Raw genomic sequence first — 23,890 nt, 5'->3', positions numbered from 1 at the left:
AGAGAGGTGGGGGAATGAGAGAGGGGAAAGAGAGAGAGAGAGGTGGGGGAAAGAGAGAGGGGAAAGAGAGAGAGAGAGAGGTGGGGGAAAGAGAGAGGGGAGAGAGAGAGAGAGAGAGAAAAAATGAGAGAGAGAGAAAAAATAGAGAGAAAAGAGAGAACAGAGAGAGAACAGAGAGAGAGAGAGGAGAAAGAGAGAGAGGAAAGAGAGGAAAGAGAGAGAGGGGAAAGAGAGAGAGATATGAAAGAGAGAGAGATGGGAAAGAGAGAGAGAGGGGAGAGAGAGAGAGAGAGGGGAAACAGAGCATTCACAGTCAGCCCACTGACACCCCTATCAGATCACAGCAAAATCACACTCTACTTGAACAGAGCTATGCTCAATCATGAGGCATCAAAGCCAAAGGAGCTGAATAATTTTAAGCAATGCTATAGATGGAAGGAGAGTAGTGTGGAAATCTACCAAAAAACAAATTCCATCCTTTTGACAATTTCCTGGACAAAATGTTTCACTGTAATAGTGAAGGTGTAAACCTCATAGTAGAAAACCTAAACAGTATATTTGACCTCTCAGCTTCCCTATGAAATCTAAAATTTCAAGCAGACAACCTAATAAAATGAACAATGACAAGTGGTTTAATGAAGAACACAAACCTATCCAACCAAAAACAGAGACCCAGAAAAACTGAGCCTACAACTTCACTATGGTGAATCACTCATACAGAAATACACTACGGAAAAAGAAGGAACAGCTCGTCAGAAATAAGCTCAATGTAATTGAAGAATCCATAGAATCGAACCACTTCTGAGAAAATTGCTAAACTAAACAAACAACAACACAAAGAGTTATCTATCCAAAATGGAGATAAATGGATAAACCACTTTTTGGCTCTTTAACAAAGAACAAACAACAAAAACATATACTGTACATGATCAAATACAAATCACAGAATCAACTATTAAAGACTACCAGAACCCACTGGGTTCTCCAATTACATTGAATGAACTGCAGGACAAAATATAAACCCTCCAAACCAAAAAGGCCTATGGTGTTGATGTTATCCTAAATGAAATGATCAAACACACAGACCACAAATTCCAATTGGCTATACTTAAACTCTTTAACAGCATCCTCAGTTCTGGCATCTTCCCCAATATTTGGAACCAGGGGCTGATCAACCCAATCCACAAAATAACTCCCGTGGGATACGCGTCAACAGTAACCTTGGGAAAATCTTCTGCATTATCATTAACAGCAGACTTGTACATTTCCTTAGCGAAAACAATGTACTGAGCAAATGTCAAATTTGCTTTTTACCAAATTACCATACGACAGACCACGTATTCACCCTGCACAGCCTAATTGACAAACAAACAAACCAAAACAAAGGCAAAGTCTTCTCATGCTTCGTTGATTTAATTTTTTTTGACTCAATTTGGCATGAGGGTCTGCTACACAAATACATGAAAAGTGGTGTTGGAGGAAATACATACGACATAAAATCCCTGTACTCAAACAACAAGTGTGCAATTAAAATTGGCAAAAAACACACATTTCTTCCCACAAGGCCAGAGGATGAGACAGGGATGCAGCTTAAGCCCCACCCTCTTCAACATATATATCAATTGGTGAGGGCAATAGAACAGTCTGCAGCACCCAGCCTCATTCTAATAGAATCTGAAGTCAAATGTCTACTGTTTGCTGATGATCTGGTGCTTCTGTCCCCAACCAAGAAGGGCCAACAGCAGTACCTAGATCTTCTGCACAGATTCTGTCAGACCTGGGCCCTGACAGACCTGGGCCCTGACAGACCTGGGCCCTGACAGACCTGGGCCCTGACAGACTGGGCTTGGTCAGACCTGGGCCCTGACAGACCTGGGCCTGGTCAGACCTGGGCCCTGACAGACCTGGGCCCTGACAGACCTGGGCCCTAACAGACCTGGGCCCTGACAGACTGGGCTTGGTCAGACCTGGGCCCTGACAGACCTGGGCCCTGACAGACCTGGGCCTGGTCAGACCTGGGCCCTGACAGACCTGGGCCCTGACAGACCTGGGCCCTGACAGACTGGGCTTGGTCAGACCTGGGCCCTGACAGACCTGGGCCCTGACAGACTGGGCCTGGTCAGACCTGGGCCCTGACAGACTGGGCCTGGTCAGACCTGGGCCCTGACAGACCTGGGCCCTGACAGACCTGGGCCCTGACAGACCTGGGCCCTGACAGACCTGGGCCCTGACAGTAAATCTCAGTATGACATAAACAAGGGTGTTCCAAAAAAAAGGTACAGTTCCCAGGACAATGAATACAAATTCCATCTAGACACCTTTGCACAAGAGCACACAAAAAACTATACATTCCTCGGCCTAAACATCAACTCCACAACTTTCAGATTGTTCACAGCTTTGTGGGAGACGGAAGGGCCTTCTATGCCATCAAAAGGAACAAAATGGGACAAACACCAAATTGAGAGACAGCATGCAGAATTCTGCAAAAATTTCAAATAATACATGCAGAGCAGAATTAGGCCTATACAGACTAATTATCAAAATCCAGAAAAGAGACGTTAAATTCTACAACCACCTAAAAGGAAGCAATGCCCAAACCTTCCATAACAAAGCCATCACCTACAGAGAGATGAACCTGGAGAAGAGTCCCCTAAGCAAGCTGTCCTGGGGCTATGCTCACAAACACAAACACACCCCACTAAGTCCCAGGACAGCAGCACAATTAGACCCAACCAAATCACAAGAAAACAAAAAGATAATTACTTGACACATTGGAAAGAACTCACCAAAAAACAGAGAAAACTAGAATGCTATTTGGCCCTAAACAGAGAGTAAACAGTGGCAGAATACCTGACCACTGTGACTGACCCAAAATGAAGCAAATCTTCGACTATGTACAGACTCAGTGAGCATAGCCTTGCTTTGGCAATGTAAACATATTTTTTAGATAAGGTAAAAATCTGTCGCCTGCCCATGTGCTAGGCAGTTAACCCACTGTTCCCTGGACGTCGAGAGAGAGAGAGAGAGAGAGAGAGAGAGAGAGAGAGAGAGAGACTCAAGTCACACCTCTCATTGACAGCTCATGACTCAGAGAGGTGAAGGGGAAATCATGTATTGTGGCTGATGGAATTAACATGAGACCCTGTTAACACGGCAAGGGGTATAGCCAAGAGTGGTGCATAGGCACAAGCTCTCACATTCACGTTCTGAAACATCCATAAGAATGACACAAAGCTTCTGTTGACATCACTTATGACTAATGCAACACTCACCCAGAAATACAAAAAAAAACACTTTCACAGACACACCCAACATCACAGGCAGACAGAGCTGCACAGACACACCCAACATCACAGGCAGACAGAGCTGCACAGACACACCCAACATCACAGGCAGACAGAGCTGCACAGACACACCCAACATCACAGGCAGACAGAGCTGCACAGACACACCCAACATCACAGGCAGACAGAGCTGCACAGCCACACCCAACATCACAGGCAGACAGAGCTGCACAGACACACCCAACATCACAGGCAGACAGAGCTGCACAGACACACAGACAGAGCTGCACAGACAACATCACAGGCAGACAGAGCTGCACAGACACACCCAACATCACAGGCAGACAGAGCTGCACAGACACACCCAACATCACAGGCAGACAGGAGCTGCACAGACACACCCAACATCACAGGCAGACAGAGCTGCACAGACACACCCAACATCACAGGCAGACAGAGCTGCACAGACACACCCAACATCACAGGCAGACAGAGCTGCACAGACACACCCAACATCACAGGCAGACAGAGCTGCACAGACACACCCAACATCACAGGCAGACAGAGCTGCACAGACACACCCAACATCACAGGCAGACAGAGCTGCACAGACACACCCAACATCACAGGCAGACAGAGCTGCACAGACACACCCAACATCACAGGCAGACAGAGCTGCACAGACACACCCATCATCACAGGCAGACAGAGCTGCACAGACACACCCATCATCACAGGCAGACAGAGCTGCACAGACACACCCAACATCACAGGCAGACAGAGCACACACAGAAACCTAGAGAGAGACTCACAAACATCCCAACACACACGTTTGGCAACAACATCCACACTGAGCTCAAGGACAGCGGGCTTGAGTCTGTTGACTGATCTGAGCTCAGGCCTGGTGTGGATTAAACGGGTGTAAAGTGCCATGTTACCATGGGAGACAATAATACCAACAGAAAGAAAACCACACACACGCACAGCGTATCAACACTCACAGGTACACATATCATAGACAGACAACACACACAAACACACCCCTATGCTGGCCAAATGAGTCAACTAGAGCAGCTTTTAAAATAGACTGCTCCAATACTGGGTCATAGAAAGGTCACCCTGAAAGCACAGAGGGAAACTTTTCCACTACCATCAACTGTATACTGATCTCGCTGGTTTTATAGAGCCTTTAACTCAATGGACTGTTGAATATCAGCTGAAAAAACATACACACACTTGCTCACACCTAAACACCTTCATACTGTACATAAACTGGTACTGTTCGCACAATATTTTTTTTCTCCTGTACACACACACACACACACACACACACACACACACACACACACACACACACACACACACACACACACACACACACACACACACACACACACACACACACACACACACACACACACACGAGGGGTGTCGTGCTTGAGCGAGCCCATCGTTTCCTCTTAGCATGGCTTGTCCTCCCTTCCCCTTTAATCCCAAATAACAGGTCAGCCATCAGACTAAGCTCCCCCTTCCCAGCCCCTCTACCGTCCCCATCGCCACAGTTACAGTGCTACAGCGGAGCGTGAATGACATCACAGCATCAACAGTCTTCGATCTCAGTAGCGTACGGTGTCGGTTTCTGCAGTGTCGGGCTGTTTACTGACCAGGAGTTCTGACCACACGATCAGGTATCATTTTACCACTTACTTACCTATCCATTTTTTTATTCATATCTGTATCGGTTATGAAAACCCAATTCTGAAGCCTATCAAGGGCCGCAGCTACAACATGGAATACAATTTATAATAATTCCATTGAGTCTGCCATCACGTACAAATACAATTGATCTATGAATTCACATTGTGTCCGATTTAGAAAAAGAATGAAGCCTTTCATATTTAATATGAGTTATTGGCCGTTCCATGGGATAAACAGGCTGCTAATAATAGTGTAGACTATCTTTACTCCCAGACTCCCACTGAGCAGTCTGCCTTCAAACCATAAGAATTCCTTCAAAATGAAAAAGAAACGGTCTTGTTTCAAACTGCTAATCAAAACTCTGCCAATCCTTCAAAATGAAAAACAATCACTGAGTAACTGGAGACATGTCTTGTTTCAAACTGCTAATCAAAACTCTGCCAATCACTAAGTAACTGGAGACATGAGTTACTGTGTCAGTGACAGCAACCATGAAAGACAACAATCACTGAGAGAGATATGCATATGCAGTTGAAGTCGGAGGTTGACATACATTTAGGTTGGAGTCATTAAAACTCGTTTTTCAACCACTCCAAAAATGTCTTGTTAACCAACTATAGTTTTGGCAAGTCGGTTAGGACATCTACTTTGTGCATGACACAAGTCATTTTTACAACAGTTGTTTATAGACGGATTATTTCACTTATAATTCACTGTATGAAAATTCCAGTGGGTCAAACGTTTACATCCACTAAGTTGACTTTGCCTTTAAACAGCTTGGAAAATTCCAGAAAATGTAATCATTTGAATCAATTGGAGGTGTACCTGCGGATGAATTTCAAGGCCTACCTTCAAACTCAGTGCCTCTTTGCTTGACATCATGGGAAAATCAAAAGAAATCAGCCAAGACCTCAGAAAAAAATGTGTAATCTCTACAAGTCTGGCTCATCCTTGGGAGTAATTTCCAAGAGCCTGAAGGTACCACGTTCATCTGTACAAAAAAAGTATGCAAGTATAAACACCATGGGACCACGCAGCTGTCAAACCGCTCAGGAAGGAGACGCATTCTGTCTCCTAGAGATGAGCGTACTGGAGGAAACAGGTACAAAAGTATCTATATTCACAGTAAAACAAGTCCTATATTGACGCTCAGCAAGGAAGAAGCCACTGCTCCAAAACCGCCATAAAAAAGCCAGACTGCGGTTTGCAACTGCACATGGGGACAAAGATCGTACTTTTTGGAGAAATGTCCTCTGGTCTGATGAAACAAAAATAGAACTGTTTGGCCATAATGACCATTGTTATGTTTGGAGGGAAAAGGGGGAAGCCGAAGAACACCATCCCAACCGTGAAGCACGGGGGTGGCAGCATCATGTTGTGGGGGTGCTTTGCTGTAGGAGGGACTGGGGCGCTTCACAAAATAGATGGCATCATGAGTCAGGAAAATTATGTGGATATATTGAAGCAACATCTCAAGACATCAGTCATAAAGTTAAAGCTTGGTTCCAAATGGACAATGACCCCAAGCATACTTCCAAAGTTGTTGCAAAATGGCTTAAGGACAACAAAGTCAAGGTATTGGAGTGGCCATCACAAAGCCCTTACCTCAACACTATAGACAATTTGTGGGCAGAACAGAAAAAGAGTGTGCAAGCAAGGAGGACTTACAAACCTGACTCAGTTACACCAGCTCTGTCAGGAGGAATGGGCCAAAATTCACCCAACTTATTGTGGGAAGCTTGTGGAAGGCTTTGACTAAAGTTTGACCGAAGTTAAACAATTTAAAGGCAATGCTACCAAACACCAATTGAGTGTATGTAAACTTCTGACCCACTGGGAATGTGATTAAAAAATAAAAGCTGAAATAAATCACTCTCTACTATTATTCTGACATTTAACATTCTTAAAATAAAGTGGTGATCCTAACTGACCTAAGACAGGGAATGTTTAGTAGGATTATATGTCAGGAATTGTGAAAAACGGAGTTTAAATGTATTTGGCTAAGATGTATGTAAACTTCTGACTTCAACTGTATCCCATCAACTAACACTCGGGTGATTGAGCTAAAAGCTTCAAATGGTATGTTTGTCAGAATTAAATGCATGTTTGTGGGGAAATTGTCCATGCTTAGACCACAGCCATCTTCAGAAACATATCTTTGAAGCCCATTGCTAAGACCACAGCCATCTCCAGAAACACATCTTTAAGCCCATGCTAAGACCACAGCCAAATGTCATGATGTTGTGTTATTACCAATGCATTCTGGGTGTTGATTACCTGACAGCTTGTGTTTAGGAGCCGAGTGTACAGAAAAACATCTAAAAAGGAAAAAGCATCATGTTTAACTAACTAACCATCAACGACAGAGAGAAGCAGATAGCCTATGATTTTCTATGGGTCCATCACTCTCCTCAATGCACAAGAGACTCATATCATCTGCCGTAACCAAACACAACACAATGGAGCATCTTGGCACCAGGTGGAATATGCTTTTGCTCCGAAGCTCCAGTTCCTGAAGGAGTTAGAAAAGGACACCAGTCTACAGTATGCCAGGAACAGGGACAATGTAAACCAGACAGACAGACTGATGGACGGATGAAGCAGACAGACAGACAGACAGACAGACAGACAGACAGACAGACAGACAGACAGACAGACAGACAGACAGACAGACAGACAGACAGACAGACAGACAGACAGACAGACAGACAGACAGACAGACAGACAGACAGACAGACAGACAGACAGACAGACAGACAGACAGACAGACAGACAGACAGACAGACAGACAGACAGACAGACAGACAGACAGACAGACAGACAGACAGACAGACAGACAGACAGACAGACAGACAGACAGACAGACAGACAGACAGACAGACAGACAGACAGACAGACAGACAGACAGACAGACAGACAGACAGAAGCAGACAGACAGACAGACAGACAGACAGACAGACAGACAGACAGACAGACAGACAGACAGACAGACAGACAGACAGACAGACAGACAGACAGACAGACAGACAGACAGACAACAGACAGACAGACAGACAGACAGACAGACAGACAGACAACAGACAACAGACAGACAGACAGACAGACCAGACAGACAGACAGACAGACAGACAGACAGACAGACAGACAGACAGACAGACAGACAGACAGACAGACAGACAGACAGACAGACAGACAGACAGACAGACAGACAGACAGACAGACAGACAGACAGACAGACAGACAGACAGACAGACAGACAGACAGACGGATGAAGCAGACAGACAGACGACACAGACAGACAGACAGACAGACAGACAGACAGACAGACAGACAGACAGACAGACAGACAACAGACAGACAGACAGACAGACAGACAGACAGACAGACAGACAGACAGACAGACAACCAGAGGTCTAACAGACAGACAGACAACCAGAGGTCTAACAGACAGACAGACAACCAGAGGTCTAACAGACAGACAGACAACCAGAGGTCTGACAGACAGACAGACAGACAGAGGTCTAACAGACAGACAGACAGACAGACAGACAGACAGACAGACAGACAGACAGACAGACAGACAGACAGACACAGACAGACAGACAGACAGACAGACAGACAGACAGACAGACAGACAGAAAGAGAGACAGAAAGAAAGTTACCTCTAAAGTTACGTCTAGGAACACTGCAGAAAATAAATAACCAACCGGCGTATATGGTGATTAATGACGCTCCTTTTTTAGGATCCCTTCAGTGGCAGTTAGGGAGTAGATCCATAGTGCTGGAGGTATAGGAGAAAGAGAGGCTAGCTGCTGAAGCACACCGAGGTCAATAATACAGAATGATTCTTCTCTGTGGAGGACTGTTGTAGCAAGTGAAACTGAGCTACAGGCTACATTTTCACAATAAGTCAGGGGAGCTGTAGGAACGGAAGGGATCTGTCCAGACAGATTACAACTGTGCTCGTGCATGTACAGTACACACACAGCAATAGACACACACACATTCCACAGCCTGTCCACACATGCCCTGAACCAAGACACCTATCCTCCCATGCTGTCACCCATCCCTCCCTCCCTCCAACCTTCTCTTACCTCAGTCCTTCTTCTACCATGGAAACAAGGGCAGTAAGCACGGGCCATGTTCATGTGGCTCCTGTCCTGACCACTCAGACAAACATGTAGGGTCGCAGGCTAACTTGTGCAACTTACAGAGTCACACCAAGCAGATTGTGCGTACCCCAGATTCCCTTACACCTTTCAGGTGAGCTGGAAGCACAGTAGAGTTGCCAGTAGATCGTACTTCAGTCCAAATCAATTCCTGTCTTACTAGTAGAGCTCCAGGGGGTTGAAACGTGAGAAACAGGCTGAGCTCTTGGTAACCGCAGCCCGCCTTAGGTGCTCTGTGCGGGGGAGAAAGCACCTCTAGACGTCCCCCTCTGGCCGGTCTAGTCCATAAAGTTTAATGGCTAATCCCATTGTAGAGGAGGTGATAAAAGCAAAGGCCTTTTTTCCCCCTCACAGTAAAGCCTCCCAGCTAACACAGGTCCGTAGTCTTCACTACACAGACCTTCATTCAATTCCAATGCATTGACTCCCCCAATCAATTCCAATGCATTGACTCCCCCATTCAATTCCAATGCATTGACTCCCCCAATCAATTCCAATGCATTGACTCCCCCATTCAATTCCAAAGCACTAACTCCCATACTTGGACTCCCATACTAAATCCTCTATTCTACTGTACACTTCACCAGTACTGAAACAGGTGCGGCTGAACACCGTCTTCTCTGTCACTATCGGCGGATGGAACACTTTAGTTTCACAAGTGTTACAGTACACAGCCCCAGACGTTAATGGTGAGAGAAAGTGAGAAGAGCCCTTATCAGACTGTTATCACGTCTCCAGCCTTCTCAGCGGTTACACAACTTCCCTTTTCTCTAGTACTGTGTGTGTGTGTGTGTGTTCTATCGAGAGGAGACGTCATGAGAAGTGATACTCTCCATTTCATTATCAGTTTGAGCACATTGTGTAGACATCTTCCTCTCACAGAGAAGCATTCCTCTCACACGGCTAAACTGGCCAGTCAAATATAGTTTAAACTGATGCAGAAGCTCTATTCTGGAAAGCTTTATCACCACAGTCGCTGAAGTGGAAACCCGTGTCTAGATGAGTGACGGTGCAGAATGGTCTTTCACAAAACTGAAACCATAGCCTGATTCACCGCAGTCTGAAATGATCGGATCAACTCAAAACATAGGCCTCGAGTGATGAACACAAACCTGCACACAACATGTTGAAGCACTATACGATGTTGAAGAGAACCTACAGATGGATCTGAATTTGATCACCCTGTCGCAGGAGAACTTGTAGTGTATTTGATCACCCTGTCGCAGGAGAACTTGTAGTGTATTTGATCACCCTGTCACAGGAGAACTTGTAGTGTATTTGATCACCCTGTAGCAGGAGAACCTGTAGTGTGTTTGACCACCTTGTCGCAGGAGAACCTGTAGTGTATTTGATCACCCTGTCGCAGGAGAACCTGTAGTGTATTTGATCACCCTGTCGCAGGAGAACCTGTAGTGTATTTGATCACCCTGTCGCAGGAGAACCTGTAGTGTATTTGATCACCCTGTCGCAGGAGAACCTGTAGTGTGTTTGACCACCTTGTCGCAGGAGAACCTGTAGTGTATTTGATCACCCTGTCGCAGGAGAACCTGTAATGTATTTGATCACCCTGTCACAGGAGAACCTGTAATGTATTTGATCACCCTGTCACAGGAGAACCTGTAGTGTGTTTGATCACCCTGTCACAGGAGAACCTGTAGTGTGTTTGACCTTGTCGCAGGAGAACCTGTAGTGTATTTGATCACCCTGTCGCAGGAGAACCTGTAATGTATTTGATCACCCTGTCTCAGGAGAACCTGTAGTGTATTTGATCACCCTGTCACAGGAGAACCTGTAGTGTATTTGAGGTTTTAAAAAAAGGCTTCAGACGTGAGTATTTTCCAGAACAAAACATCGATCAACCCCTTCCAAAAATCTTAATTATAATTATAATCATTCATTATAATCCACATAATAATTCACATTTCCTGTTGCTGCAGGATTATTTTGCTGCTGTAGCAAATCAAATATATTTGTCACATACACATGCTTAGCAGATGTTAATGCGAGTGTAGCGAAATGCTTGTGCTTCTAGTTCTGACAATGCAGTAATAACCAACGAGTAATCTAACCTAACAATTCCAAAACTACTACCTTATACACACAAGTGTAAAGGGATAAAGAATATGTACATAAACATATATGAATGAGTGATGGTACAGAACGGCATAGGCAAGATACAGTAGATGGTATCGAGTACAGTATATACATATGAGATGAGTAATGTAGGGTATGTAAACAAAGTGGCATAGTTTAAAGTGGCTAGTGATACATGTATTACATAAAGATGCAGTAGATGATAGAGTACAGTATATACATATACATATGAGATGAGTAATGTAGGGTATGTAAACATTATATTAAGTAGCATTGGTTAAGTAGCTAGTGATATATTTTACATCAATTTCCATCAATTCCCATTATTAAAGTGGCTGGAGTTGGGTCAGTATGTTGGCAGCAGCCACTCAATGTTAGTGGCCTTGAGATAGAAGCTGTTTTTCAGTCTCTCGGTCCGTGCTTTGATGCACCTGTACTGACCTCGCCTTCTGGATGATAGTGGGGTGAACAGGCAGTGGCTCGGGTGGTTGTTGTCCTTGATGATCTTTATAGCCTTCCTGTGACATCGGGAGGTGTAGGTGTTCCGGAGGGCAGGTAGTTTGCCCCCGGTGATTGGTGTGCAGACCTCACTACCCTTTGGAGAGCCTTATGGTTGTGGGCGGAGCAGTTGCCGTACCAGGTGGTGATACAGCACGACAGGATGCTCTCGATTGTGCATCTGTAGTTTGTGAGTGCTTTTGGTGACAAGCTGAATTTCTTCAGCCTCCTGAGGTTGAAGAGGCGCTGCTGCACCTTCTTCACGACACTGTCTGTGTGGGTGGACCAATTCAGTTTGTCCGTGATGTGTACGCCGAGGAACTTAAAACTTACTACCCTCTCTACTACTGTCCCATCGATGTGGATAGGGGGGTGCTCTCTCTGCTGTTTCCTGAAGTCCACAATCATCTCCTTTGTTTTGGTGACGTTGAGTATGAGGTTATTTTCCTGACACCACACTCCAAGGGCCCTCACCTCCTCCCTGTAGGCCGTCTGGTCGTTGTTGGTAATCAAGCCTACTACTGTAGTGTCATCCGCAAACTTGATGATTGAGTTGGAGGCGTGCATGGCCACGCAGTCGTGGGTGAACAGGGAGTACAGGAGGGGGCTCAGAACGCACCCTTGTGGGGCCCCAGTGTTGAGGATCAGCGGGGTGGAGATGTTGTTGCCTACCCTCACCACCTGGGGGCGGCCCGTCAGGAAGTCCAGTACCCAGTTGCACAGGGCGGGGTCGAGACCCAGGGTCTCGAGCTTGATGACGAGTTTGGAGGGTACTATGGTGTTAAATGCTGAGCTGTAGTCGATGAACAGCATTTCACATAAGTATTCCTCTTGTCCAGATGGGTTAGGGCAGTGTGCAGTGTGGTTGAGATTGCATCGTCTGTGGACCTATTTGGGCGGTAAGCAAATTGGAGGGGGTCTAGGGTGTCAGGTAGGGTGGAGGTGATATGGTCCTTGACTAGTCTCTCGAAGCACTTCATGATGACGGAAGTGAGTGCTATAGGGCGGTAGTCGTTTAGCTCAATTACCTTAGCTTTCTTGGGAACAGGGACAATGGTAGCTTTCTTGGGAACAGGGACAATGGTGGCCCTCTTGAAACATGTGGGAACAGCAGACTGGGATAAGGATTGATTGAATATGTCCGTAAACACACCAGCCAGCTGGTATGCGCATGCTCTGAGAACGTGGCTGGGGATGCCATCTGGGCCTGCAGACTTGCGAGGGTTAACACATTTAAATGTTTTACATCGGCTGCAGTGAAGGAGAGTCCACATGTTTTGGTTGCGGGCCGTGTCAGTAGCACTGTATTGTCCTCAAAGTGGGCCAAAAAGTTATTTAGTCTGCCTGGGAGCAAGACATCCTGGTCCGTGACGGGGCTGGTTTTCTTTTTGTAATCCGTAATTGACTGTAGACCCTGCCACATACCTCGTGTCTGAGCCGTTGAATTGTGACTATACTGACGCTTAGCTTGTTTAATTGCCTTGCGGAAGGAATAGCTACACTGTTTGTATTCCATCATGTTTCCAGTCACCTTTCCCTGGTTAAAAGCAATGGTTCGCGCCTTCAGTTTCACGCAAATGCTGCCATCAATCCTCGGTTTCTCGTTTGGGAATGTTTTAATCATTGCTATGGGAACAACATCGTCAATGCACTTTCTAATGAACTCGCTCACCTAATCAGCGTATTTGTCAATGTTGTTGTTTGAAGCCATGCGGAACATGTCCCAGTCCACGTGACCGAAGCAGTCTTGAAGCGTGGAATCAGATTGGTCGGACCAGCGTTGAACAGACCTGAGTGCGGGAGCTTCTTGTTTTAGTTTCTGTCTGTAGACAGGGAGCTGTGGTGGAGTCGTGGTCAGCTTTTCCGAAAGGAGGACGGGGGAGGGCCTTGTTAGAATAGCAATGAACCAAGGTTTTACCAGCCCTGGTTGCGCAGTCGATATGCTGATACAATTTAGGGATTCTTGTTTTCAGATTAGCCTTGTTAAAATCCCCAGCAACAATGAATGCAGCCTCAGGATGTGGTTTCCAGTTTGCAAAGAGTCAAATAAAGTTTGTTCAGGGCCATCGATGTGTCTGCTTGGGGGGGAATATATACGGCTGTGATTATAATCGAAGAGAATTCCCTTGGTAGATAATGCGGTCGACATTTGATTGTGAGGAATTCTAAGTCAGGTGAACAGAAGGACTTGAGTTCCTGTATGTTGTTATCACACCACGTCTCGTTAATCATAAGGCATACGCCCCCGCCCCTCTTCTTACCAGAAAGATGTTTGTTTCTGTCGGCGCGATGCGTGGAGAAACCAGCTGGCTGCGCCGATTCCTTTACAGTCTCTCGAGTGAGCCATGTTTCCATGAAGTAAAGAATGTTACAGTCTCCGATGTCACTCTGGAATGCTACCCTTGCTCGGATTTCCTCATCCTTGTTGTCAAGAGACTGGACATTGGCGAGAAGAATGCTAGGGAGTGGTGCATAATGTGCCCGTCTCCGGAGCCTGACCAGAAGATCGCTTCGTTTGCCTCTTTTACGACGTCATTGTTTTGGGTCGCAGGCTGGGATCTATTCCGTTGTCCTGGGTGGAAGGCAGAACACAGGATCCGCTTCGGGAAAGTCATATTCCTGGTCGTACTGATGGTGAGTTGACGTTGCTGTTATGTTCAGTAGTTCTTCCCGACTATATGTAATGAAACCTAAGATTATCTGGGGTACCAATGTAAGAAATAACATGTAAAAAAACAAAATACTGCATAGTTTCCTAAGAACGCGATGCGAGGCGGCCATCTCTGTCGGCGCCGGAAGTAGCAGGAACATTGATTGACCTATGACTGTACCTAGTTATAGGACAACCAATGGTTTAACTCTGTTGCTAACTCTGGGTGTGTGATTTGGGATGTTAGGGGCAGTATGTGTGTGATTTGGGACGTTATGGGCAGTATGTGTGGGTGTGTGATTTGGAACGTTAGGGGCAGTATGTGTGTGATTTGGGACGTTAGGGGCAGTATGTGTGTGATTTGGGACGTTAGGGGCAGTATGTGTGTGATTTGGGACGTTAGGGGCAGTATGTGTGTGATTTGGGACGTTAGGGGCAGTATGTGTGTGATTTGGGACATTAGGGGCAGTATGTGTGGGTGTGCGATTTGGGACGTTAGGGGCAGTATGTGTGGGTGTGCGATTTGGGACGTTAGGGGCAGTATGTGTGTGGTTTGGGACGTTAGGGGCAGTATGTGTGTGATTTGGGACGTTAGGGGCAGTATGTGTGTGATTTGGGACGTTAGGGGCAGTATGTGTGTGATTTGGGACGTTAGGGGCAGTATGTGTGTGATTTGGGACGTTAGGGGCAGTATGTGTGTGATTTGGGACGTTAGGGGCAGTATGTGTGTGATTTGGGACGTTAGGGGCAGTATGTGTGTGATTTGGGACGTTAGGGGCAGTATGTGTGTGATTTGGGACGTTAGGGGCAGTATGTGTGTGATTTGGGACATTAGGGGCAGTATGTGTGGGTGTGTGATTTGGGACGTTAGGGGCAGTATGTGTGGGTGTGTACAGGTGGGGCCCAGGGGTGTGTGCAGTATGTGTCTGACTGGTGTGCGATTTGGGACGTTAGGGGCAGTATGTGTGTGGTTTGGGTGTGTTAGGGTGTGTGTATGTGTGTGATTTGGGACGTTTTAGGGGTGTTACAGTTTTAACTGTGTGTGATTTGGGTTACGTTTTAACTGTGGGTGTGTGTTACATGTATTTTAACTGTGTGTGTGTGTGTTATGGATTTTAACTGGGTGTTACGTTTTAACTGGGTGTGTGTGTGTTACAGTTTTAACTGTGTGTGTTTGGGTTACGTTTTAACTGGGTGTGTGTATGTGTGTTACATGATTTTAACTGTGGTGTGTGTTACATGTTTTAACTGGGTGTGTGTTACATGGATTTTAACTGTGTGTGATTTGGGACTGTTAGGGTGTTACAGTTTTATGTGTGTGTGTTTACATGGACTGTTAGGGGTGTTACATGTTTTAACTGTGTGTGATTTGGGTGTTACGTTTTAACTGTGTGTATGTGTGTGATTTTAACTGTGGTGTGTTACATGGATTTTAACTGTATGTGTGTGATTTGGGTTACGTTTTAACTGTGACAGTATGTGTGTGATTTGGGACATTAGGGGCAGTATGTGTGGGTGTGTGATTTGGGACGTTAGGGGCAGTATGTGTGGGTGTGTACAGGTGGGGCCCAGGGATTTTAACTGTGTGTGTTGATGTGTGCTTGATTTTAACTGTGTGCCTGTGATCTGACTGAGTGTGTGTTGTTACATGGATTTTAACTGTGTGTGTGTGTGTGTGTGTGTGTGTGTGTTACATGGATTAACTGTGTGTGTGTGTGTGTTACATGGATTTTAACTGTGTGTGTGTGTGTGTTACATGGATTTTAACTGTGTGTGTGTGTGTTACATTACATGGATTTTAACTGTGTGTGTGTGTGTTACATGGATTTTAACTGTGTGTGTGTGTGTTACATGGATTTTAACTGTGTGTGTGTGTGTTACATGGATTTTAACTGTGTGTGTGTGTGTGTGTGTGTTACATGGATTTTAACTGTGTGTGTGTGTGTGTGTGTGTTACATGGATTTTAACTGTGTGTGTGTGTGTGTGTGTGTGTTACATGGATTTTAACTGTGTGTGTGTGTGTTACATGGATTTTAACTGTGTGTGTGTGTGTTACATGGATTTTAACTGTGTGTGTTACATGGATTTTAACTGTGTGTGTGTGTGTTACATGGATTTTAACTGTGTGTGTGTGTGTGTGTGTGTGTGTGTTACATGGATTTTAACTGTGTGTGTGTGTGTTACATGTTTTAACTGTGTGTGTTGTGTTACATGGATTTTAACTGTGTGTGTGTGTGTGTGTGTGTGTGTGTGTTACATGGATTTTAACTGTGTGTGTGTGTGTGTGTGTGTGTGTTACATGGATTTTAACTGTGTGTGTGTGTGTGTGTGTTACATGGATTTTAACTGTGTGTGTGTGTGTGTGTGTGTGTGTGTGTGTGTGTGTGTGTGTGTGTGTGTGTGTGTGTGTGTGTGTGTGTGTGTGTGTGTGTGTGTGTGTGTTAGTGGGGATACCCACAGCGCTTCTGATTAACACTCATACCAGTAACAGCGGATTGGCCTTGAGAGCGGCGTGTGTGTGTGTGTGTGTGTGTGTGTGTGTTACATGGATTAACTGTGTGTGTGTGTGTTACATGGATTTTAACTGTGTGTGTGTGTGTTACAATTTTAACTGTGTGTGTGTGTGTTACATCATTTTAACTGTGGTCACATAAACTGGGTGTGTGTGTGTTACCTGTTGTGTGTGTGTACATCAGACTGCAGGCTGTGTGTGTGTGTGTTACATCTGTGTGTGTGTGTGTTACATCTGTGTGTGTGTTAGATTTTACACTGTGTGTGTGTTACAGCTGTGTGTGTGTTACATGGATTTTAACTGTGTGTGTGTGTGTGTGTGTTACATGGAGGGGTTTGTGTGTGTGTGTTACACGTGTGTGTGTGTGTGTGTGTGTGTGTGTGTGTGTGTGTGTGTGTGTGTGTGTGTGTGTGTGTGTGTGTTAATAGCATCATTACTGTGGTCACTAAGTTTAGTACATCAGACTGCAGGCCATCACATCAGAACACACAGCTGTTCTCTAGGGGTTTAACACGTGTGTGTGTGTGTGTGTGTGTGTGTGTGTGTGTGTGTGTGTGTGTGTGTGTGTGTGTGTGTGTGTGTGTGTGTGTGTGTGTGTGTAGCTGCATTTACATAGGCAGTCCAATTCTGATATTTTTTTCTCCACTAATTGGTCTTTTGAGCAATCACATCAGATCTACTTCAAATCAGATCTTTTAAAGAGCTGATCCGATTGGTCAAAAGAGAAAATCAGTGAAAATGAAACAGAATTGGCCTGCCTGTCTAATTGCAGCCTCTGTATCGGTGTGCCTGCGTGTGTTCACCCAGCTAGGCTGTAGGCACACAGTAACGAGGCGAAATATCTCCAGCAACACACTCTCATTGTGTGGGATTTTGACTTCCTAACACATCCATTCTGTTATGTTCCCATGAGGTATTGTAATGGTACTCTGTGCAGCATGGCAAATGGAGACATCGCGCTCTACCTTGACTTTGCAAACAGGAGAATACAGAGGAGAGGGGGTAGGACGCATAGCCGCTAGCTATTGTTGTTAGCTCTGTTGTCTCGGATCGGTTGCCTAAACGGCGTATTTGCCAGTCAATGTTAACAACGCCAACAAGAGGCTCTTTTGAACTAAATATGCTACTTATGTGGAAGTAGAATTCGTCCTTGGTGGGTAAGGAGATAAAACATGAATACATTTCCAGAAAATGGAACCTGTTTGTTGTTGTTGTCGTCGTCTCATGAATAGTGCATTAGTAGAGAGCTCTTCAGAAATGCAAAGATAAGATCAAAACAAATACACTTGTACTTCCTGAGGGGAAAATGACGCTTTGAGATGTTTAATGGCCTCCCATCCCCCAGAGACCCCGTCAGGAGGAAATGATGTCAGCAGACTTCTGATTAACACATAATTCAATATGCTCAAATATCAACCGGCAAACAAAGCTACACGGACTCCAGTCCCCTACGCTATCGTTCTCAAATCCCTCTTTAAAAGAAAGGAAGAAAAGGCAAGCAATAAATGAGAGAATGGGATGGAAAATATCTAAGTTATTCCGCTATTAAACCCTCCATTCGATTGTAGTTGAACTTAGCTGGATCATCCCACGAAATGGAATTTGTTATTTCACCTAATTTAAACATTCTGTCATGAAGAGCACATGTTCAGTTTAATATAAAACATGTTTTCATCTCAAAAGTCTAAGCAGAAAAATGACTACAGTACGTGCCAGACAAAGTAACTGGGTTGAGGATTTCATCTTAAAATCAGCCATAAATCCCCTATGACAGGGGGAATGGAAGCGCGTTGTGTGTAACAGGGAGGGACAATTGAATGCAAAAAATTCAAAAGTTTGGGGTCACTTAGAAATGTCCTTGTTGAAAGAAAAGCACATTTTTTGTCCACCAAAACGGCAGATTTTCTATGGAATATCTACATAAGCATACAGAGGCCCATTATCAGCAACCATCACTCCTGTGTTGCAACGGCATGTTGTTAGCTGATCCAAGTTTTGCAGCTTCATTAAATAGTACCCACAAAACACCAGTCTCAACGTCAACAGTGAAGAGCCGACTCCGGGATGCTGGCCTTCTAGGCAGAGTTGTAAAGAAAAAGCCATATCTTAGACTGGCTAATAAAAAGAAAAGATGGGCAAAAGAACACAGACATTGGACAGAGGAACTTTGCCTTGAAGGCCAGCAGCCCGGAGTCACCTCTTCACTGTTGACGTTGAGACTGGTGTTTTGTGGGTAAAATTTAATGAAGCTTCCAGTTGAGGACTTGTGAGGCGTCTGTTTATCAAACTAGACAACAATATATTTGTCCTCTTGCTCAGTTGTGCACCGGGGCCTCCCACTCTTTCTATTCTGGTTAGAGCCAGTTTGAGCTGTTCTCTGAAGGGAGTAGTACACAGCATTGTACGAGATCTTCAGTTTCTTGGCCATTTCTCGCATGGAATAGCCTTCATTTCTCAGAACAAGAATAGACTGTAGAGTTTCAGAAGAAAGTTCTTTGTTTCTGGTCATCTTGAGCCTGTAATCGAAACCCACAAATGTTGATGCTCCAGATACTCAGCTAGTCTAAAAGAAGCACAGTGCTATTGCATCTTTAATCAGGATAACAGTTTTCAGTTGTGATAACATAATTGCAAATGGGTTTTTTGTAATGATCAATTAGTCTTTTAAAATTATAAACTTGGATCAGCTAACACAACGTGCCATTGGAACACAGGAGTGATGTTTGCTGATAATGGGCATCTGTACGCTTATGTAGATATTCCATAAAAGAAATCAGCCGTTTCCAGCTACAATAGTCATTTACAACATTAACAATGTCTATATGTTGTATTCCGATCGATTTGATGTTATTTTAAATGAACAGAAAAACACAGTTTTCTTTCAAAAACATGGACATTTCTAAGTGACCTCAAACGGTACTGTACGGTAGTGTACATACATACATACATACACAATGCATTCGGAAATATTCAGGCCCCTTGACTTTTTTTTACATTACAGACTTATTTTAAACTTGATTAAATAAATTCAGCAAAAAAATAAACATCCCTTTTTCAGGACCCTGTCTTTCAAAGATCATTCGTAAAAATCCAAATAACTTCACAGATCATTGTAAAGGGTTTAAACACTGTTTCCCATGCTTGGTCAATGAACCATAATCAATTAATGAACATGCACCTGTGGAACGGTTGTTAAGACACTAACAGCTTACATACAGTAGGCAATTAAGGTCACAGTTATGAAAACTAGGACACTAAAGAGGCCTTTCTACCGACTCTGATAAACACCAAAATAAAGATGCCCAGGGTCCCTGCTCATCTGTGTGAACATGCCTTAGGCATGCTGCAAGGAGGCATGAGGACTGCAGAAGTGGCCTGGGCAATAAATTGCAATGTCCGTACTGTGAAACGCCTAAGACAGCCCTACAGGGAGACAGGACGGACAGCTGATCATCCTCGGAGTGGAAGACAACATATAACACCTGCACAGGATCGGTACAACCGAACATCACACCTGCAGGACAGGCACAGAATGGCAACAACAACTGCCCAAGTTACACCAGGAACGCACAATCCCTCCATCAGTGCTCAGACTGTCTGCAATAGGCTGAGAGAGGCTGGACTGAGGACTTGTGGGCCTGTTGTAAGGCAGGTCCTCACCAGACATCACCGGCAACAATGTCGCCTATGGGCAAAAACCTACCATTGCTAGACCAGACAGGACTGGCAAAAAGTGCTCTTCACTGACGAGGCACGGTTTTGTCCAGGGGTGATGGTCGGATTCGTGTTTATCGTCGAAGGAATGAGCGTTACACCGAGGCCTGTACTCTGGAGCGGGATGGGTTTGGAGGTGGAGGGTCAGTCATGGTCTGGAGCGGTGTGTCACAGCATCATCAGACTTCTTATTGCAGGCAATCTCAGCGCTTTGCGTTACAGAGAAGACATCCTCCCCCGTCATGTGGTTCCTGCAGGCTCATCCTGACATGACCCTCCAGCATGACAATGCCACCAGCAATACTGCTTGTTCTGTGCGTGATTTCCTGCAAGACAGGAATGTCAGTGTTCTGCCATGGCCAGCGAAGACCCCGGATCTCAATCCCATTGAGCATGTCTGGGACCTGTTGGATCGGAGGGTGAGGGCTAGGGCCATTCCCCTCAGAAATGTCTGGGAACTTGCAGGTGCTTTGGTGGAAGAGTGGGGTAACATCTCACAGCAAGAACTGGCAAATCTGGTGCAGTCCATGAGAAGATGCACTGCAGTACTTAATGCAGCTGGTGGCCACACCCGATACTGACTGTTACTTTTGATTTTCACCCCCCCCCCCTGTTCAGGGACACATTGTTCTATTTCTGTTGGTCACATGTCTGTGGAACTTGTTCAGTTTATGTCTCAGTTGTTGAATCTTATGTTAAGTTTGCTGAAAATAAGCGCAGTTGACAGTGAGAGGACGTTTCTTTTCTTGCTGAGTTTAGTTTTTTTCCCTCATCAATCTACAGACAACACCCCATAAGCAAAGCAAAAACAGGTTATTAGAAATCAAATCAAATTTATTTATTAAGCCCTTCTTACATCCGCTGATGTCACAAAGTGCTGTACAGAAACCCAGCCTAAAACAGCGAGCAATGCAGGTGTAGAAGCACGGTGGCGCGGAAAAACTCGAAAGGCCAAAACCTAGGAAGAAACCTAGAGAGGAACCAGGCTGAGGGGTGGCCAGTCCTCTTCTGGCTGTGTCGGGTGGAGATTATAGCAGAACATGGCCAAAATGTTCAAATGTTCATAAATGACCACCATGGTCAAATAATACTAATCACATTGGTTGTCGAGGGTGCAACAGGTCAGCACCTCAGAAGTAAATGTCAGTAGGATTTTCATAGCCAAAATGTTAGAATAGCTGAAACATAGAAATGTTTGCTAATAATTATAACATTTACATAGGTATTCAGAACCTTTACTCAATACTTTGTTGAAGAACCTTTGGCAGAGATTACAGCCTCGAGTCTTCTTGGATATGACGCTACAAGATTGGTGCACCTTTATTTGGGGAGTTTCTTCCATTGTCCTCTGTCGATCCTCTCAAGCTCTGTCAGGTTGGATGGCGAGCGTTGCTGCACAGCTATTTTCAGGTCTTTCCAGAGGTGTTCGATCGGGTTCAAGTCTGGACTCTGGCTGGGCAACTCAAGGACATTCAGAGACTTGTCCCGAAGCCACTCCTGCGTTGTCTTGGCTGTGTGCTTAGGGTCATTTTCCTGCTGGAAGGTGAACCTTAACCCCAGTCTAAGGTCATGAGCCCTCTGGAGCAGGATTTCATCAAGGATCTCTCTGTACTTTGCTCTGTTCATCTTTCCCTCAATCCTGACTAGTCTCCCAGTCCCTGCCGCTGAAAAACATCCCCACAGCATGATGCTGCCACCACCATGCTTCACCGTAGGGATGGGGCCAGGTTTCCTCCAGACGTGATCCTTGGCATTCAGGCCAAAGAGTTCAATCTTGATTTCATCAGTCAAGATAATCTTGTTTCTCATGGTCTGAGACTTTTGGTGCCTTTTGGCAAACTCCAAGCGGGCTGTCATGTGCCTTTTACTAAGGAGTGGCTTCTTTCTGGCAACTCTACCATAAAGGCCTGATTGCTGGAGTGCTACAGAGATGGTTGTCCTTCTGGAAGGTTTACATTCAGTCATCTAACAGACTCCCATCTAGAACAACAAACAGGTACATTATATTCAGTGATCTAACAGACTCCCATCTAGAGCAACACACAGGTACATTACATTCAGTCATCTAACAGACTCCCATCTAGAGCAACACACAGGTACATTACATTCAGTCATATAACAGACTCCCATCTAGAGCAACACACAGGTACATTACATTTAGTCATCTAACAGACTCCCATCTAGAGCCACACACAGGAGCAACCAGGGTCAACACTCTGCTCAACGGCACATCAACAGATCTTCCACAAGGTCAAGAAAGGGATCCCCAACCACCAAATGTTTTAACTTGTCTATGGGTAACAGGGTTGTGTTATCCACTCAGTTTTCCACCACAAAACAGCCAAAAAGAGTAGAACCACCTGCTTTACACTATGATTTGACTATTAGATGCCCAAGGTTTATTTTGAAATAAATATTTTAGTTTGACCATGGTATGAGAGTTCAGTACACGTAACAAGGGTTGACCTTAAAATGAGGTAGAAGTCATTTTTTCTTCTGAAAATGAATCACTAACCACATGAATTGCCCCCCATTTTACGCTCCTGCTACTCTGTATCATTATCTATTATCTAGTCACTTTAATAACTCTACCTGTATGTACATATTACCTCAATTACCTCGACTAAGTGGTGCCCCCGCATATTGAATCTGTACCGGTACCATCTGTAAATCGCCTCACTCTTGTTATTTTACTGCTGCTCTTTAATTATGTTACTTTTATTTCTTATTCTTTTGAGGTATTTAAAAAAATGCATTGTTGGTTAAAGGGGACATTTAGAGACAGGGCAGAATTTAAAATGTATTGAATTTTCCATGTGGTCTACTGTAAATTAAAGCACACTTCATTTAATATAACAGGCTTTTAAAACGCAATATTGGTGGACAATTTCTACATAAAATATCAAAGAGATGCAAAAGGGAGTCATTTTGTGAAATGACCCAGCTACAAACTCGGCTGTGGTTGTCCATGTGGGAAATATCGTATGTGAGGTTTCCATTGAAAGTGAAGGGGGAAAATGGCCGCCATCGCTTCATGGACGGTTTGCTTTACGTCTTTCAAAAACACCTCGCAGACTGTGTCTGTGTGCTTCCATAAACCACTGTTCTACAAGCAAAGCGTCTCTATTGCATGCAAACAGGCACACACACACTACACAGAAGCAGGTACACACACCCGAGCATTCTCATGTTCACACACACACACACACACACACACACACACACACACACACACACACACACACACACACACACACACACACACACACA

The 23,890-nt window shown here is 44.8% G+C and overlaps 1 protein-coding gene across 7 annotated transcripts in view; it reads right to left on the bottom strand.

Moving 5' to 3' along the window:
• LOC124001345 (type II inositol 3,4-bisphosphate 4-phosphatase-like) overlaps positions 1-23,890 on the bottom strand; it is a 282,847-nt gene that overhangs the window by 185,084 nt on the left and 73,873 nt on the right. The window contains exon 1 of one of the 7 annotated variants that reach the window (XM_046308072.1): positions 8,690-8,845. The exons of the other annotated variants lie outside the window; for them this stretch is intronic. The gene's annotated coding sequence lies outside the window, so the exon portion shown is untranslated. Of the gene's footprint in view, positions 1-8,689; positions 8,846-23,890 lie in introns of those variants that run through there. 7 annotated transcript variants of the gene reach the window in all.

Source organism: Oncorhynchus gorbuscha, linkage group LG17 (assembly GCF_021184085.1).
Source record: "Oncorhynchus gorbuscha isolate QuinsamMale2020 ecotype Even-year linkage group LG17, OgorEven_v1.0, whole genome shotgun sequence".
NCBI lineage: Eukaryota > Metazoa > Chordata > Actinopteri > Salmoniformes > Salmonidae > Oncorhynchus > Oncorhynchus gorbuscha.
The sequence above is the reverse complement of the archived record's forward strand: the minus strand, read 5'-3'. Positions and strand labels throughout refer to the sequence as shown.